At 63.5% G+C, this 16627-nt stretch overlaps 3 non-coding genes and 1 pseudogene across 3 annotated transcripts; all 4 read left to right on the forward strand.

The window, feature by feature from the left end:
- The first annotated feature begins 1464 nt into the window (after positions 1 to 1464).
- LOC142861716 (uncharacterized) lies at positions 1465 to 1583 on the forward strand (annotated as a pseudogene).
- Positions 1584 to 4996: 3413 nt separating this feature from the next.
- Positions 4997 to 5115, forward strand: LOC142861659 (5S ribosomal RNA). Its single transcript, XR_012912884.1, has one exon. It is a non-coding gene; the product is annotated as a 5S ribosomal RNA (ribosomal RNA).
- Positions 5116 to 8871: 3756 nt separating this feature from the next.
- LOC142861741 (5S ribosomal RNA) lies at positions 8872 to 8990 on the forward strand. Its single transcript, XR_012912896.1, has one exon. It is a non-coding gene; the product is annotated as a 5S ribosomal RNA (ribosomal RNA).
- A 3755-nt stretch (positions 8991 to 12745) lies between these two features.
- On the forward strand, positions 12746 to 12864 carry LOC142861811 (5S ribosomal RNA). The gene has a single exon (XR_012912952.1). It is a non-coding gene; the product is annotated as a 5S ribosomal RNA (ribosomal RNA).
- The last annotated feature ends 3763 nt before the right edge of the window (positions 12865 to 16627 follow it).

Consider the following 16627-nt stretch of genomic DNA (forward strand, 5'->3'; position numbering starts at 1 on the left):
AGCCCTGGGTCGGGCAGAGCCCCAGCGGGCCATGCCCACAACCTCTCTCAGCACCGGTCCCCCAGAAGGCTCCTTTGGGACCAGGATTCTCTTGCGGTGACTCTTTAAGGTCTGGCCCCTGGATGGAGGGGCACCAGGAGTAGAGGAGCAGGAAGGGGAAGGGGGTGGCCATGCGAGGGGACACTTTGAGGCCAAGTCCCAGCTTCAGCCTGATCCTCCTGGGAACCCCGCTCGGAGACAAGGAGCCGGGCTTCGCATTCCCACAGCAGCCAGTCGTGGGCTGAGGACACCTGGGGCCTTGGGAACTCCCTGGCTTCTCCTTGGTTTAACATCTAGAGCTGCTTGTGAATCGGGCCGCCACACACACCCGAGTGCAGGTGTCTTCCGCACAGACTGCGGGCCTCGCTCTTCTGAACGCCGCTAGCTCGCCACCCACCCACGGGTGAACCTGGTCAGGGTGCTTTCTCTCGGGGGCAGACTCTTTTCCGGGCGGGCTACCGGTGTCTCTGTTTGCTCGTTTCTTTCTTCCATTTCGGGAAAGGCTTCCTTGCTGGGTGTGGAAATCTCCTATGCCTTCCCTCGCCTATTCTGTCAGCTTTCAAATTCTCTTTCAGTTGCCACCCTCACAGATGGATTAGGAAACTCTTTCCGGTGCACTCATTAGTGAAATGACCTCAATGAAGCTGGAATCCAATATCTAATGGCCGATTTTTAGCGAGTCCACACGCCAGGGTGGTCGGGGTCCAATGCAGCCCCGGCCAGGCCCAGGCCCCTTGGACCGGGCCACAGGAGGACACAGAGGAGGGTCCCGGCCCCCACGAAGCGGTGCCGGCGGTTCTCCACGGGCTTGGGCGTTTTCCAGAGGTAGGAGATGGAGGGGACTGATTTCTTCAGCGCCCCACAAACCACGCCACCCCACCCCACCCATGGGACACATCCCCAGAGAGAGACGCCCCATACACTGGCTCCCCTCCCCCTTGCGCTGTGCCCCAGCCCTGGCCCGGGGGAATAGGCGGCAGCCCACCCACAGGGCGAGGGGGGGCACAGCTGAAAGGGGTTGTGGGGGAGGGCGGCCCCTGGCTGGGGTCAAAGGGCGCGCGCGTGCGCAGTCAGCGTCAGCGGCGGCGACGCGCTGGGGGTGGGCAGCGGGTAGGTGAAGGAGGCCGGGCGAGGAGACGAGGGGGGCTGGGAGGGCTCCACCTTGGCGAGTCCAGCCATGGAGGCGCATCTTGTGTGAGTGTGAGTGAGTGTGAGTGTGTGTGTGTGTGTATAGAGAGACAGCCCCCCGCCCCGCCCCGCCCATCACCCCCGTCCCTGGGAGCCCACGGGACCCGGCCGGCGAACTCAACAGGCCCGGCCCGGCGCGGGGCCTGGGGCGGGAGGCGGCGGCGGCGGCGGCGGCGGCGGGGCGAAAGCGCAGAGAGGCTCGGCTTCTTGAGCGGGGCAGGGGCGCCCTCCGCCGCCGTCTAGGGCCACACCACCCTCAACGCCCCCGATCTCGTCTGGTCTCGGAAGCTAAGCAGGGTCGGGCCCGGTCAGTACTTGGATGGGAGACCGCCTGGGAATACCGGGTGCCACAGGCTGCTTCTTTTTTTTTTTTTTGCCTCTTGTTCTGTCCCCTTTCTGGGAGCGCGGCGGCGGCCCGGGGTGGGGGTGACCCCAACCCTCAGCGCCCGCCGCGGTGCCTGGCGCCCCAGCCCGCACCGTGGGGCCTCCTCTTGTCCCAAGCCGCGACACCGCCGCCACGCGGCAGCATGCGTGGCATCTGGACTGTCAGGTCTCAGACCAAAGGTCTGCTCTGTGGGAACCGACACGCTGGAGAAAACCTTGAGAGTCTGAGAGGGGAGGGAGTTCCAGAAGAAGGCCAGGATGTCATTTTGAGGGAGTATGTGACCAGAACTCGTCCCGTTGCTTTTGGGGGTTCTATGGGCTCCACGCAGGAATCTTTGGTGGTGGCACCTGATGTTGGGGGATCCGGAGTCACACCCAGACCTGCTCCACAGGCCTCCTTTTACTTTTCTCTTCGGATTCATTATTTTTAAAAAGTGTCTCTTACCTCTATGATTGCATTTTCTTTTCTCTCTCTTTTCAAGCAGATGATGGGAGTACAAGTATTCAGGTGACATGTGTTGCCCGTGCACCCCTCCCCCCTGTGTTCTCATTCATATACCTCTCATGTTGTTCCAGCGTATTGTGGGGGTACCAGTGTTAAGGTCGGGTACAGTTGCCCTCTCCAAGCCTCCCCCCTGGGGTCAGAGCTTCAAGTGCGCCCATCCCCCAGTCGGTGCGCACCCACCCCATTCCTAATGGATGTGGATGCCCATCGCCTCCCCCCACCCGCCCGACACCCACCCGATGAAGGTGATTCCTCTCCGTCCACTTAGGTGTCCATCCGTTCGTACCAATTTGCTGGTGAGCGCGCTCACGTGGTGCTCGTGTGTCCATTCTTGGGATACCTGGCTTACTGGAACGGGTTCCAGCTCTGGCCAGGAGAACACGAGAGGCGCCCTCTCACCGCTGCTCCTCACAGCCGAATGGCACTCCGTGGTGTCCACGCGCCACATTTTATTAATGCACTCCTGGATGGATGGGCACTCGGGTCGCTTCCACGTCTTTGCGATTGTGAATTGTGCCCTAACTGTCACCCTACCCCTTACCCAGCCCGTCTCCTCTGCCCCTGCCTGACGCACTCCTCCCCGGCCAGGCCCGTCACTGTCCTGGGCCCCCGCCTGACCGGCTCCTCCCCGCCCGGCCTGTCACCGTCCTCTGCCCCTGCCTGACATGCTCCTTCCCGCCCGGCCTCTCACCGTCCTCGGCCCCTGCCTGACCGGCTCCTCCATCGCCTGGGCCTTCCAAGGGCTTGGTGTGGAGGCTGCTTCCAGGAAGCCCTCCAGAAACCCGGCAGCAGGGTGGCCGCAGCAGTCTCCAGCAGCCTTCCCTAAGTCGAGTGCGGGGGACGTGCCCCCGCTGTGCCGCGGGGGGCCCAGCCTGGTGTCTTCCCTGAGGCCCTGCGGCTGCCGGCTGGGGCTGCCGCTCCCCGCGAGGGGAGAGCCGCGGAGGTGGGGACCGCCTCCTGATGGGGACGTACGTACACGCAGCTCTCCACGTCGGATCCCGGGGCTCTCTGTCCTGCCCGAAGGCCCAGCGGGCCTGCGGGTCCTTAGAGTGGCAAAAACATCCGAAAGCTGAGACTGAGGGTCCGGTGGGTGTCTGCACTTTTGTGCTGGGCACCCCAGGGAGGCCCGGGGGCTGGCTGGACAACGTGGTCTGCTGGGCGGGGGGGGGGGTTGGAGGAGCAACTGATGCCCTTTGCACCTTGGGTAGCAAGAGTCTGAGGTGTCTCTGAGCCCTGTGCCATATCCGGGGGGGGGGGCGCGGGGGGGAGGAGGAGGAGGAGGAGGAGGTGGGAAGGGCCGGGGCATGCAGTCCTGTTCCCGGGGTGGCACGGCAAGTGGCTTCTTCCACAGGCTGCTTGGCCTGGGCTCCCTGCACCTGGGCCTTTGGAGGACCGGCCCTGTGCTTGCCAACACTTCCTGCAGGGACCCAGAGCTGGGAGGTGGCATCTCTCAGCCCTGGGTCGGGCAGAGCCCCAGCGGGCCATGCCCACAACCTCTCTCAGCACCGGTCCCCCAGAAGGCTCCTTTGGGACCAGGATTCTCTTGCGGTGACTCTTTAAGGTCTGGCCCCTGGATGGAGGGGCACCAGGAGTAGAGGAGCAGGAAGGGGAAGGGGGTGGCCATGCGAGGGGACACTTTGAGGCCAAGTCCCAGCTTCAGCCTGATCCTCCTGGGAACCCCGCTCTGAGACAAGGAGCCGGGCTTCGCATTCCCACAGCAGCCAGTCGTGGGCTGAGGACACCTGGGGCGTTGGGAACTCCCTGGCTTCTCCTTGGTTTAACATCTAGAGCTGCTTGTGAATCGCGCCGCCACACACACCCGAGCGCAGGTGTCTTCCGCACAGACTGCGGGCCTCGCTCTTCTGAATGCCGCTAGCTCGCCACCCACCCACGGGTGAACCTGGTCAGGGTGCTTTCTCTCAGGGGCAGACTCTTTTCCGGGCGGGCTACCGGTGTCTCTGTTTGCTCGTTTCTTTCTTCCATTTCGGGAAAGTCTTCCTTGCTGGGTGTGGAAATCTCCTATGCCTTCCCTCGCCTATTCTGTCAGCTTTAAAATTCTCCTTCAGTTGCCACCCTCACAGATGGATTAGGAAACTCTTTCCGGTGCACTCATTAGTGAAATGACCTCCAGGAAGCTGGAATCCAATATCTAATGGCCGATTTTTAGCGAGTCCACACGCCAGGGTGGTCGGGGTCCAAAGCAGCCCCGGCCAGGCCCAGGCCCCTTGGACTGGGCCACAGGAGGACACGGAGGAGGGTCCCGGCCCCCACGAAGCGGTGCCGGCAGTTCTCCACGGGCTTGGGCGTTTTCCAGAGGTAGGAGATGGAGGGGACTGATTTCTTCAGCGCCCCCCAAACCACGCCACCCCACCCCACCCATGGGACACATCCCCAGAGAGAGACGCCCCATACACTGGCTGTGCCCCAGCCCTGGCCCGGGGGAATAGGCGGCAGCCCACCCACAGGGCGAGGGGGGGGCGCAGCTGAAAGGGGTTGTGGGGGAGGGCGGCCCCTGGCTGGGGTCAAAGGGCGAGCGTCCCGCGCGTGCGCAGTCAGCGGCAGCGACGCGCTGGGGGTGGGCAGCGGGTAGGTGAAGGAGGCCGGGCGAGGAGGCGAGGGGGGCTGGGAGGGCTCCACCTTGGCGAGTCCAGCCGTGGAGGCGCATCTTGTGTGAGTGTGAGTGAGTGTGAGTGTGTGTGTGTGTGTATAGAGAGACAGCCCCCCACCCCGCCCCGCCCCGCCCATCACCCCCGTCCCTGGGAGCCCGCGGGACCCGGCCGGCCCGGCCCCGCCCGGCGCGGGGCCTGGGGCGGGAGGCGGCGGCGGGGAAGCCCAGAGAGGCTCGGCTTCTCGAGCGGGGCAGGGGCGCCCTCCGCCGCCGTCTAGGGCCACACCACCCTGAACGCCCCCGATCTCGTCTGGTCTCGGAAGCTAAGCAGGGTCGGGCCTGGTTAGTACTTGGATGGGAGACCGCCTGGGAATACCGGGTGCCACAGGCTGCTGCTTTTTTTTTTTTTTTTTTTTTCTTGCCTCTTGTTCTGTCCCCTTTCTGGGAGCGCGGCGGCGGCCCGGGGTGGGGGTCACCCCCACCCTCAGCGCCCGCGCCGTGCCTGGCGCCCCAGCCCGCACCGTGGGGCCTCCTCTTGTCCCAAGCCGCGACACCGCCGCCACGCGGCAGCATGCGTGGCATCTGGACTGTCAGGTCTCAGACCAAAGGTCTGCTCTGTGGGAACCGACACGCTGGAGGAAACCTTGAGAGTCTGAGAGGGGAGGGAGTTCCAGAAGAAGGCCAGGATGTCATTTTGAGGGAGTATGTGACCAGAACTCGTCCCGTTGCTTTTGGGGTTCTATGGGCTACACGCAGGAATCTTTGGTGGTGGCACCTGATGTTGGGGGATCCGGAGTCACACCCAGACCTGCTCCACAGGCCTCCTTTTACTTTTCTCTTCGGATTCATTATTTTTAAAAAGTGTCTCTTACCTCTAGGATTGCATTTTCTTTTCTCTCTCTTTTCAAGCAGATGATGGGAGTACAAGTATTCAGGTGACATGTGTTGCCCGTGCCGCCCTCCCCCCTGTGTTCTTTTTTTTTTTTTTTGAGACAGAGTCTCGTTTTGCTGCCCAGGCTAGAGTGAGTGCCATGGCGTCAGCCTAGCTCACAGCAACCTCAATCTCCGGGCTCAAGCAATCCTGCTGCCTCAGCCTCCCGAGTAGTTGGGACTACAGGCATGCACCACCACGCCCGGCTGTGTTTTTCTATATATATTAGTTGGCCAATTAATTTCTTTCTATTTTTAGTAGAGACGGGGTCTCGCTCTTGCTCAGGCTGGTTTCGAACTCCTGACCTGGAGCAATCCGCCCGCCTCGGCCTCCCAGAGAGCTAGGATTACAGGCGTGAGCCACCGCGCCCGGCCCCCCCTGTGTTCTTATTCATATACCTCTCATGTTGTTCCAGCGTATTGTGGGGGTACCAATGTTAAGGTCGGGTGCCTTGCCCTCTCCAAGCCTCCCCCCTCGGGTCAGAGCTTCAAGTGCGCCCATCCCCCAGTCGGTGCGCACCCACCCCATGCCTAATGGATGTGTATGCCCCTCCCCTCCCCCCACCCGCCCGCCCGACACCCACCCGATGAAGGTGATTCCTCTCTGTCCACTTAGGCGTCCATCCGTTCGTACCAATTTGCTGGTGAGCGCGCTCACGTGGTGCTCGTGTGTCCATTCTTGGGATACTTGGCTTCCTGGAACGGGTTCCAGCTCTGGCCAGGAGAACACGAGAGGCGCCCTCTCACCGCTGCTCCTCACAGCCGAATGGCACTCCGTGGTGTCCACGCGCCACATTTTATTGATGCACTCCTGGATGGATGGGCACTCGGGTCGCTTCCACGTCTTTGGGATTGTGAATTGTGCCCTAACTGTAACCCTAACCCTTACCCAGCCCGTCTCCTCTGCCCCTGCCTGACGCACTCCTCCCCGGCCAGGCCCGTCACTGTCCTGGGCCCCCGCCTGACCGGCTCCTCCCCGCCCGGCCGGTCACCGTCCTCTGCCCCTGCCTGACACGCTCCTTCCCGCCCGGCCTCTCACCGTCCTCGGCCCCTGCCTGACCGGCTCCTCCGTCGCCTGGGCCTTCCAAGGGCTTGGTGTGGACGCTGCTTCCAGGAAGCCCTCCAGAAACCCGGCAGCAGGGTGGCCGCAGCAGTCTCCAGCAGCCGTCCCTAAGTCGCGTGAGTGCGGGGGACGTGCCCCCGCTGTGCCGCGGGGGCCCAGCCTGGTGTCTTCCCTGAGGCCCTGCGGCTGCCGGCTGGGCTGCCGCTCCCCGCAAGGGGAGAGCCGCGGAGGTGGGGACCGCCTCCTGATGGGGACGTACACGCAGCTCTCCACGTCGGATTCCGGGGCTCTCTGTCCTGCCCGAAGGCCCAGCTGGCCTGCGGGTCCTTAGAGTGGCAAAAACCTCCGAAAACTGAGACTGAGGGTCCGGTGGGTGTCTGCACTTTTGTGCTGGGCACCCCAGGGAGGCCCGGGGGCTGGCTGGACAACGCGGTCTGCTGGGCGGGGGGTTTGGAGGAGCAACTGATGCCCTTTGCACTTTGGGTAGCAAGAGTCTGAGGTGTCTCTGAGCCCTGTGCCATGTCGGGGGGGGGGTGCGGGGCGGAGGAGGAGGAGGAGGAGGTGGGAAGGGCCGGGGCCTGCAGTCCTGTTCCCGGGGTGGCACGGCAAGTGGCTTCTTCCACAGGCTGCTTGGCCTGGGCTCCCTGCACCTGGGCCTTTGGAGGACCGGCCCTGTGCTTGCCAACACTTCCTGCAGGGACCCAGAGCTGGGAGGTGGCATCTCTCAGCCCTGGGTCAGGCAGAGCCCCAGCGGGCCATGCCCACAACCTCTCTCAGCACCGGTCCCCCAGAAGGCTCCTTTGGGACCAGGATTCTCTTGCGGTGACTCTTTAAGGTCTGGCCCCTGGATGGAGGGGCACCAGGAGTAGAGGAGCAGGAAGGGGAAGGGGGTGGCCATGCGAGGGGACACTTTGAGGCCAAGTCCCAGCTTCAGCCTGATCCTCCTGGGAACCCCGCTCTGAGACAAGGAGCCGGGCTTCGCATTCCCACAGCAGCCAGTCGTGGGCTGAGGACACCTGGGGCGTTGGGAACTCCCTGGCTTCTCCTTGGTTTAACATCTAGAGCTGCTTGTGAATCGCGCCGCCACACACACCCGAGCGCAGGTGTCTTCCGCACAGACTGCGGGCCTCGCTCTTCTGAATGCCGCTAGCTCGCCACCCACCCACGGGTGAACCTGGTCAGGGTGCTTTCTCTCAGGGGCAGACTCTTTTCCGGGCGGGCTACCGGTGTCTCTGTTTGCTCGTTTCTTTCTTCCATTTCGGGAAAGTCTTCCTTGCTGGGTGTGGAAATCTCCTATGCCTTCCCTCGCCTATTCTGTCAGCTTTAAAATTCTCCTTCAGTTGCCACCCTCACAGATGGATTAGGAAACTCTTTCCGGTGCACTCATTAGTGAAATGACCTCCAGGAAGCTGGAATCCAATATCTAATGGCCGATTTTTAGCGAGTCCACACGCCAGGGTGGTCGGGGTCCAAAGCAGCCCCGGCCAGGCCCAGGCCCCTTGGACTGGGCCACAGGAGGACACGGAGGAGGGTCCCGGCCCCCACGAAGCGGTGCCGGCAGTTCTCCACGGGCTTGGGCGTTTTCCAGAGGTAGGAGATGGAGGGGACTGATTTCTTCAGCGCCCCCCAAACCACGCCACCCCACCCCACCCATGGGACACATCCCCAGAGAGAGACGCCCCATACACTGGCTGTGCCCCAGCCCTGGCCCGGGGGAATAGGCGGCAGCCCACCCACAGGGCGAGGGGGGGGCGCAGCTGAAAGGGGTTGTGGGGGAGGGCGGCCCCTGGCTGGGGTCAAAGGGCGAGCGTCCCGCGCGTGCGCAGTCAGCGGCAGCGACGCGCTGGGGGTGGGCAGCGGGTAGGTGAAGGAGGCCGGGCGAGGAGACGAGGGGGGCTGGGAGGGCTCCACCTTGGCGAGTCCAGCCGTGGAGGCGCATCTTGTGTGAGTGTGAGTGAGTGTGAGTGTGTGTGTGTGTGTATAGAGAGACAGCCCCCCACCCCGCCCCGCCCCGCCCATCACCCCCGTCCCTGGGAGCCCGCGGGACCCGGCCGGCCCGGCCCCGCCCGGCGCGGGGCCTGGGGCGGGAGGCGGCGGCGGGGAAGCCCAGAGAGGCTCGGCTTCTCGAGCGGGGCAGGGGCGCCCTCCGCCGCCGTCTAGGGCCACACCACCCTGAACGCCCCCGATCTCGTCTGGTCTCGGAAGCTAAGCAGGGTCGGGCCTGGTTAGTACTTGGATGGGAGACCGCCTGGGAATACCGGGTGCCACAGGCTGCTGCTTTTTTTTTTTTTTTTTTTTCTTGCCTCTTGTTCTGTCCCCTTTCTGGGAGCGCGGCGGCGGCCCGGGGTGGGGGTCACCCCCACCCTCAGCGCCCGCGCGGTGCCTGGCGCCCCAGCCCGCACCGTGGGGCCTCCTCTTGTCCCAAGCCGCGACACCGCCGCCACGCGGCAGCATGCGTGGCATCTGGACTGTCAGGTCTCAGACCAAAGGTCTGCTCTGTGGGAACCGACACGCTGGAGGAAACCTTGAGAGTCTGAGAGGGGAGGGAGTTCCAGAAGAAGGCCAGGATGTCATTTTGAGGGAGTATGTGACCAGAACTCGTCCCGTTGCTTTTGGGGTTCTATGGGCTACACGCAGGAATCTTTGGTGGTGGCACCTGATGTTGGGGGATCCGGAGTCACACCCAGACCTGCTCCACAGGCCTCCTTTTACTTTTCTCTTCGGATTCATTATTTTTAAAAAGTGTCTCTTACCTCTAGGATTGCATTTTCTTTTCTCTCTCTTTTCAAGCAGATGATGGGAGTACAAGTATTCAGGTGACATGTGTTGCCCGTGCCGCCCTCCCCCCTGTGTTCTTTTTTTTTTTTTTTGAGACAGAGTCTCGTTTTGCTGCCCAGGCTAGAGTGAGTGCCATGGCGTCAGCCTAGCTCACAGCAACCTCAATCTCCGGGCTCAAGCAATCCTGCTGCCTCAGCCTCCCGAGTAGTTGGGACTACAGGCATGCACCACCACGCCCGGCTGTGTTTTTCTATATATATTAGTTGGCCAATTAATTTCTTTCTATTTTTAGTAGAGACGGGGTCTCGCTCTTGCTCAGGCTGGTTTCGAACTCCTGACCTGGAGCAATCCGCCCGCCTCGGCCTCCCAGAGAGCTAGGATTACAGGCGTGAGCCACCGCGCCCGGCCCCCCCTGTGTTCTTATTCATATACCTCTCATGTTGTTCCAGCGTATTGTGGGGGTACCAATGTTAAGGTCGGGTGCCTTGCCCTCTCCAAGCCTCCCCCCTCGGGTCAGAGCTTCAAGTGCGCCCATCCCCCAGTCGGTGCGCACCCACCCCATGCCTAATGGATGTGTATGCCCCTCCCCTCCCCCCACCCGCCCGCCCGACACCCACCCGATGAAGGTGATTCCTCTCTGTCCACTTAGGCGTCCATCCGTTCGTACCAATTTGCTGGTGAGCGCGCTCACGTGGTGCTCGTGTGTCCATTCTTGGGATACTTGGCTTCCTGGAACGGGTTCCAGCTCTGGCCAGGAGAACACGAGAGGCGCCCTCTCACCGCTGCTCCTCACAGCCGAATGGCACTCCGTGGTGTCCACGCGCCACATTTTATTGATGCACTCCTGGATGGATGGGCACTCGGGTCGCTTCCACGTCTTTGGGATTGTGAATTGTGCCCTAACTGTAACCCTAACCCTTACCCAGCCCGTCTCCTCTGCCCCTGCCTGACGCACTCCTCCCCGGCCAGGCCCGTCACTGTCCTGGGCCCCCGCCTGACCGGCTCCTCCCCGCCCGGCCGGTCACCGTCCTCTGCCCCTGCCTGACACGCTCCTTCCCGCCCGGCCTCTCACCGTCCTCGGCCCCTGCCTGACCGGCTCCTCCGTCGCCTGGGCCTTCCAAGGGCTTGGTGTGGATGCTGCTTCCAGGAAGCCCTCCAGAAACCCGGCAGCAGGGTGGCCGCAGCAGTCTCCAGCAGCCGTCCCTAAGTCGCGTGAGTGCGGGGGACGTGCCCCCGCTGTGCCGCGGGGGCCCAGCCTGGTGTCTTCCCTGAGGCCCTGCGGCTGCCGGCTGGGCTGCCGCTCCCCGCAAGGGGAGAGCCGCGGAGGTGGGGACCGCCTCCTGATGGGGACGTACACGCAGCTCTCCACGTCGGATTCCGGGGCTCTCTGTCCTGCCCGAAGGCCCAGCTGGCCTGCGGGTCCTTAGAGTGGCAAAAACCTCCGAAAACTGAGACTGAGGGTCCGGTGGGTGTCTGCACTTTTGTGCTGGGCACCCCAGGGAGGCCCGGGGGCTGGCTGGACAACGCGGTCTGCTGGGCGGGGGGTTTGGAGGAGCAACTGATGCCCTTTGCACTTTGGGTAGCAAGAGTCTGAGGTGTCTCTGAGCCCTGTGCCATGTCGGGGGGGGGGTGCGGGGCGGAGGAGGAGGAGGAGGAGGTGGGAAGGGCCGGGGCCTGCAGTCCTGTTCCCGGGGTGGCACGGCAAGTGGCTTCTTCCACAGGCTGCTTGGCCTGGGCTCCCTGCACCTGGGCCTTTGGAGGACCGGCCCTGTGCTTGCCAACACTTCCTGCAGGGACCCAGAGCTGGGAGGTGGCATCTCTCAGCCCTGGGTCGGGCAGAGCCCCAGCGGGCCATGCCCACAACCTCTCTCAGCACCGGTCCCCCAGAAGGCTCCTTTGGGACCAGGATTCTCTTGCGGTGACTCTTTAAGGTCTGGCCCCTGGATGGAGGGGCACCAGGAGTAGAGGAGCAGGAAGGGGAAGGGGGTGGCCATGCGAGGGGACACTTTGAGGCCAAGTCCCAGCTTCAGCCTGATCCTCCTGGGAACCCCGCTCTGAGACAAGGAGCCGGGCTTCGCATTCCCACAGCAGCCAGTCGTGGGCTGAGGACACCTGGGGCGTTGGGAACTCCCTGGCTTCTCCTTGGTTTAACATCTAGAGCTGCTTGTGAATCGCGCCGCCACACACACCCGAGTGCAGGTGTCTTCCGCACAGACTGCGGGCCTCGCTCTTCTGAATGCCGCTAGCTCGCCACCCACCCACGGGTGAACCTGGTCAGGGTGCTTTCTCTCAGGGGCAGACTCTTTTCCGGGCGGGCTACCGGTGTCTCTGTTTGCTCGTTTCTTTCTTCCATTTCGGGAAAGTCTTCCTTGCTGGGTGTGGAAATCTCCTATGCCTTCCCTCGCCTATTCTGTCAGCTTTAAAATTCTCCTTCAGTTGCCACCCTCACAGATGGATTAGGAAACTCTTTCCGGTGCACTCATTAGTGAAATGACCTCCAGGAAGCTGGAATCCAATATCTAATGGCCGATTTTTAGCGAGTCCACACGCCAGGGTGGTCGGGGTCCAAAGCAGCCCCGGCCAGGCCCAGGCCCCTTGGACTGGGCCACAGGAGGACACGGAGGAGGGTCCCGGCCCCCACGAAGCGGTGCCGGCAGTTCTCCACGGGCTTGGGCGTTTTCCAGAGGTAGGAGATGGAGGGGACTGATTTCTTCAGCGCCCCCCAAACCACGCCACCCCACCCCACCCATGGGACACATCCCCAGAGAGAGACGCCCCATACACTGGCTGTGCCCCAGCCCTGGCCCGGGGGAATAGGCGGCAGCCCACCCACAGGGCGAGGGGGGGGCGCAGCTGAAAGGGGTTGTGGGGGAGGGCGGCCCCTGGCTGGGGTCAAAGGGCGAGCGTCCCGCGCGTGCGCAGTCAGCGGCAGCGACGCGCTGGGGGTGGGCAGCGGGTAGGTGAAGGAGGCCGGGCGAGGAGACGAGGGGGGCTGGGAGGGCTCCACCTTGGCGAGTCCAGCCGTGGAGGCGCATCTTGTGTGAGTGTGAGTGAGTGTGAGTGTGTGTGTGTGTGTATAGAGAGACAGCCCCCCACCCCGCCCCGCCCCGCCCATCACCCCCGTCCCTGGGAGCCCGCGGGACCCGGCCGGCCCGGCCCCGCCCGGCGCGGGGCCTGGGGCGGGAGGCGGCGGCGGGGAAGCCCAGAGAGGCTCGGCTTCTCGAGCGGGGCAGGGGCGCCCTCCGCCGCCGTCTAGGGCCACACCACCCTGAACGCCCCCGATCTCGTCTGGTCTCGGAAGCTAAGCAGGGTCGGGCCTGGTTAGTACTTGGATGGGAGACCGCCTGGGAATACCGGGTGCCACAGGCTGCTGCTTTTTTTTTTTTTTTTTTTTTCTTGCCTCTTGTTCTGTCCCCTTTCTGGGAGCGCGGCGGCGGCCCGGGGTGGGGGTCACCCCCACCCTCAGCGCCCGCGCGGTGCCTGGCGCCCCAGCCCGCACCGTGGGGCCTCCTCTTGTCCCAAGCCGCGACACCGCCGCCACGCGGCAGCATGCGTGGCATCTGGACTGTCAGGTCTCAGACCAAAGGTCTGCTCTGTGGGAACCGACACGCTGGAGGAAACCTTGAGAGTCTGAGAGGGGAGGGAGTTCCAGAAGAAGGCCAGGATGTCATTTTGAGGGAGTATGTGACCAGAACTCGTCCCGTTGCTTTTGGGGTTCTATGGGCTACACGCAGGAATCTTTGGTGGTGGCACCTGATGTTGGGGGATCCGGAGTCACACCCAGACCTGCTCCACAGGCCTCCTTTTACTTTTCTCTTCGGATTCATTATTTTTAAAAAGTGTCTCTTACCTCTAGGATTGCATTTTCTTTTCTCTCTCTTTTCAAGCAGATGATGGGAGTACAAGTATTCAGGTGACATGTGTTGCCCGTGCCGCCCTCCCCCCTGTGTTCTTTTTTTTTTTTTTTGAGACAGAGTCTCGTTTTGCTGCCCAGGCTAGAGTGAGTGCCATGGCGTCAGCCTAGCTCACAGCAACCTCAATCTCCGGGCTCAAGCAATCCTGCTGCCTCAGCCTCCCGAGTAGTTGGGACTACAGGCATGCACCACCACGCCCGGCTGTGTTTTTCTATATATATTAGTTGGCCAATTAATTTCTTTCTATTTTTAGTAGAGACGGGGTCTCGCTCTTGCTCAGGCTGGTTTCGAACTCCTGACCTGGAGCAATCCGCCCGCCTCGGCCTCCCAGAGAGCTAGGATTACAGGCGTGAGCCACCGCGCCCGGCCCCCCCTGTGTTCTTATTCATATACCTCTCATGTTGTTCCAGCGTATTGTGGGGGTACCAATGTTAAGGTCGGGTGCCTTGCCCTCTCCAAGCCTCCCCCCTCGGGTCAGAGCTTCAAGTGCGCCCATCCCCCAGTCGGTGCGCACCCACCCCATGCCTAATGGATGTGTATGCCCCTCCCCTCCCCCCACCCGCCCGCCCGACACCCACCCGATGAAGGTGATTCCTCTCTGTCCACTTAGGCGTCCATCCGTTCGTACCAATTTGCTGGTGAGCGCGCTCACGTGGTGCTCGTGTGTCCATTCTTGGGATACTTGGCTTCCTGGAACGGGTTCCAGCTCTGGCCAGGAGAACACGAGAGGCGCCCTCTCACCGCTGCTCCTCACAGCCGAATGGCACTCCGTGGTGTCCACGCGCCACATTTTATTGATGCACTCCTGGATGGATGGGCACTCGGGTCGCTTCCACGTCTTTGGGATTGTGAATTGTGCCCTAACTGTAACCCTAACCCTTACCCAGCCCGTCTCCTCTGCCCCTGCCTGACGCACTCCTCCCCGGCCAGGCCCGTCACTGTCCTGGGCCCCCGCCTGACCGGCTCCTCCCCGCCCGGCCGGTCACCGTCCTCTGCCCCTGCCTGACACGCTCCTTCCCGCCCGGCCTCTCACCGTCCTCGGCCCCTGCCTGACCGGCTCCTCCGTCGCCTGGGCCTTCCAAGGGCTTGGTGTGGACGCTGCTTCCAGGAAGCCCTCCAGAAACCCGGCAGCAGGGTGGCCGCAGCAGTCTCCAGCAGCCGTCCCTAAGTCGCGTGAGTGCGGGGGACGTGCCCCCGCTGTGCCGCGGGGGCCCAGCCTGGTGTCTTCCCTGAGGCCCTGCGGCTGCCGGCTGGGCTGCCGCTCCCCGCAAGGGGAGAGCCGCGGAGGTGGGGACCGCCTCCTGATGGGGACGTACACGCAGCTCTCCACGTCGGATTCCGGGGCTCTCTGTCCTGCCCGAAGGCCCAGCTGGCCTGCGGGTCCTTAGAGTGGCAAAAACCTCCGAAAACTGAGACTGAGGGTCCGGTGGGTGTCTGCACTTTTGTGCTGGGCACCCCAGGGAGGCCCGGGGGCTGGCTGGACAACGTGGTCTGCTGGGCGGGGGGGGGGGGGTTGGAGGAGCAACTGATGCCCTTTGCACTTTGGGTAGCAAGAGTCTGAGGTGTCTCTGAGCCCTGTGCCCTGTGGGGGCGGGGCGGGGGGGAGGAGGAGGAGGAGGAGGTGGGAAGGGCCGGGGCCTGCAGTCCTGTTCCCGGGGTGGCACGGCAAGTGGCTTCTTCCACAGGCTGCTTGGCCTGGGCTCCCTGCACCTGGGCCTTTGGAGGACCGGCCCTGTGCTTGCCAACACTTCCTGCAGGGACCCAGAGCTGGGAGGTGGCATCTCTCAGCCCTGGGTCGGGCAGAGCCCCAGCGGGCCATGCCCACAACCTCTCTCAGCACCGGTCCCCCAGAAGGCTCCTTTGGGACCAGGATTCTCTTGCGGTGACTCTTTAAGGTCTGGCCCCTGGATGGAGGGGCACCAGGAGTAGAGGAGCAGGAAGGGGAAGGGGGTGGCCATGCGAGGGGACACTTTGAGGCCAAGTCCCAGCTTCAGCCTGATCCTCCTGGGAACCCCGCTCTGAGACAAGGAGCCGGGCTTCGCATTCCCACAGCAGCCAGTCGTGGGCTGAGGACACCTGGGGCGTTGGGAACTCCCTGGCTTCTCCTTGGTTTAACATCTAGAGCTGCTTGTGAATCGCGCCGCCACACACACCCGAGCGCAGGTGTCTTCCGCACAGACTGCGGGCCTCGCTCTTCTGAATGCCGCTAGCTCGCCACCCACCCACGGGTGAACCTGGTCAGGGTGCTTTCTCTCAGGGGCAGACTCTTTTCCGGGCGGGCTACCGGTGTCTCTGTTTGCTCGTTTCTTTCTTCCATTTCGGGAAAGTCTTCCTTGCTGGGTGTGGAAATCTCCTATGCCTTCCCTCGCCTATTCTGTCAGCTTTAAAATTCTCCTTCAGTTGCCACCCTCACAGATGGATTAGGAAACTCTTTCCGGTGCACTCATTAGTGAAATGACCTCCAGGAAGCTGGAATCCAATATCTAATGGCCGATTTTTAGCGAGTCCACACGCCAGGGTGGTCGGGGTCCAAAGCAGCCCCGGCCAGGCCCAGGCCCCTTGGACTGGGCCACAGGAGGACACGGAGGAGGGTCCCGGCCCCCACGAAGCGGTGCCGGCAGTTCTCCACGGGCTTGGGCGTTTTCCAGAGGTAGGAGATGGAGGGGACTGATTTCTTCAGCGCCCCCCAAACCACGCCACCCCACCCCACCCATGGGACACATCCCCAGAGAGAGACGCCCCATACACTGGCTGTGCCCCAGCCCTGGCCCGGGGGAATAGGCGGCAGCCCACCCACAGGGCGAGGGGGGGGCGCAGCTGAAAGGGGTTGTGGGGGAGGGCGGCCCCTGGCTGGGGTCAAAGGGCGAGCGTCCCGCGCGCGCGTGCGCAGTCAGCGGCAGCGACGCGCTGGGGGTGGGCAGCGGGTAGGTGAAGGAGGCCGGGCGAGGAGACGAGGGGGGCTGGGAGGGCTCCACCTTGGCGAGTCCAGCCGTGGAGGCGCATCTTGTGTGAGTGTGAGTGAGTGTGAGTGTGTGTGTGTGTGTATAGAGAGACAGCCCCCCACCCCGCCCCGCCCCGCCCATCACCCCCGTCCCTGGGAGCCCGCGGGACCCGGCCGGCCCGGCCCCGCCCGGCGCGGGGCCTGGGGCGGGAGGCGGCGGCGGGGAAGCCCAGAGAGGCTCGGCTTCTCGAGCGGGGCAGGGGCGCCCTCCGCCGCC

The sequence above is a fragment of the Microcebus murinus genome, chromosome 17 (assembly GCF_040939455.1).
Source record: "Microcebus murinus isolate Inina chromosome 17, M.murinus_Inina_mat1.0, whole genome shotgun sequence".
In the NCBI taxonomy this organism is placed as follows: Eukaryota; Metazoa; Chordata; class Mammalia; order Primates; family Cheirogaleidae; genus Microcebus; species Microcebus murinus.